General features: G+C 39.6%; 1 protein-coding gene across 1 annotated transcript in view; it reads right to left on the bottom strand.

Annotated features, from left to right (window-relative positions):
• The window catches only part of LOC104509721 (CUGBP Elav-like family member 4), a 74,928-nt gene that overhangs the window by 49,328 nt on the left and 23,685 nt on the right, over positions 1-1,915 (bottom strand). The window lies entirely within an intron of this gene.

Below are 1,915 nucleotides of genomic sequence, written 5' to 3'. Positions count from 1 at the left end.
CTGGATGATCTTTAAAGTCCCTTCCAACCCAAACCATTCTATGATTCTGTCATTTCAAGGTGGCAAGGGTACATCATTGCTAAGCAAAGGAAATTGTAGTCTCTCAGACATCTGCAGGAAGCAAGTTTTTTCGTCGCTTTTTTAAGCAGTATGGGTCCTTTTTCATTCTAAGTTGCACTTAAGGTGAAGAACCACTATTTTGAAACTAGCAGACCATAGGAATCTGATATCTATAATTAGCTAAAAAGCACACTTCTATTTGGGTTATAGTTTGACAGATTTCAAAATCTATTTCTTTTAAATAAAATTCCTCCAGAGGTCTATTTCTCTCTATTGGTTATAATAGAAACTTAGATGACAAACACTTAGATGACAACCTCAGACCTAATTCCTTAACTTCTGGATGCCTCAAATTAAGTGAGACATCCCAGCTCAGGTGTTTAGTCTAATGCCATTAAGGAGATCTCCATTACAATTAATGAATGGGACAGGCATGCCCAGAAGGTGATTTAGACCATCCTAGCACAGATAGATAAAAGGAAGAATGCACAAATCTATAGAAATCTCTGTCTCTCTCTCTCCTTTCTGTAGGAATCCAAGAATATGTTTAGAATAAATTACAAACTTTTAGACAGGGCTAAATCAAATTAATCACACTTCACTTCTCACCTCTATGTAGAAAATGTATGCAATAGTACTGTTTTACCCCTTGAGGAACTAAGTCATAATAAAGGAAATTCTGAGGTGCTACAGTGAGTGAGATGGTGAAGAAGGTGCAACAGTAACATAGTTTTTAACCCTGTGTAATTTTTGGGTAGGACAAAGGCTTATTCTATGTGGGTGGATGGACAAGGCCGTCTCTTAGATGTGTTGTGCAGAACGACTCTTCAACATTTGGCTGTTGCCCTGGTATGAAGACGTGGAGAGAAGATGAAATTCAAGCTGAAGATGATGCCTAGGTAGGAGCATGACTCACATGTAGGATGATATTATTGTCCGTGGTGGTTGGGAATAGAAGCAGAAGAAAGAGAAGACAGGGTTTGGGAAGAAAAGTTCAAGAGTTCTGTTTTATACATATTGAGGTTGATTTGACAGCTAGACATCCACTAGGAGATGCTGGAACGACAGGCCAAGATCTTTTTAGTTTGGATGGGAGTCAGTCCTGCAGTAGTTCACACACAGTAGAGAAGTTAGGTCTGCAATCTGTCACTATAGATATAGTAGCTGAATTTGTGTTGGTGGATAAAGCTGACAGGGACAAAGCTTGAGTGAGAAATGGAAGACAATCGTGTGAAGAGACCTGTTTATGCCCCTGTATGGATGAGGAAGAGAGACAGGAGGGGATAGAGTGACCAAAGCTAAAAGTACAGGGCATATAATAGCTATAAATCTATTAAAATGCATGCAAAAACACATGAAAATTATGATCTCTCATAAAGGAGGACATGGAGGTCAAGTAAAAACACTATCATAAAGCTGATGAGTTGATAGTCACTATGATTTAAGAAGACCCTCAAAAGGTCTCTTGGCAGGTAGATACAGGAGAAATGTTGGGCCTGCTAAAAATTAAGGGATTTGGGGAAAGTTATTTCTAAAAGCAATCAATTGTGTGAAAATTGGAAAGCTGCAGGCCTGTTTGGTGGGCCCTTAGGAGAAAAAAGTGCCTTGCATGGAGAAGTGGGCTTGTGACGGATGGCGGTCAGGCACCTGTCCAAGGAAAGGTTGATTAAAAAAAAAAAAAAAAGAAAAAAACTTTCATAAAAGAAAGTTGCCTTTTGAAACTATTAGGCAACATATGTTGTGTGAACAGGAAGTCACAGTAGAGCAATAATCCTGACAGCTGTGGAGAAACAGGAGTCTGCCGCAGGAACGAACGGCTCGAGACCTGACAAGAATGATGATGGATGCCCCGTTG

The sequence above is a fragment of the Eurypyga helias genome, unplaced genomic scaffold (genome assembly GCF_000690775.1).
Source record: "Eurypyga helias isolate BGI_N326 unplaced genomic scaffold, ASM69077v1 scaffold5715, whole genome shotgun sequence".
NCBI classification, from domain to species: Eukaryota; Metazoa; Chordata; class Aves; order Eurypygiformes; family Eurypygidae; genus Eurypyga; species Eurypyga helias.
This window is presented reverse-complemented; position numbering and strand designations above follow the sequence as displayed.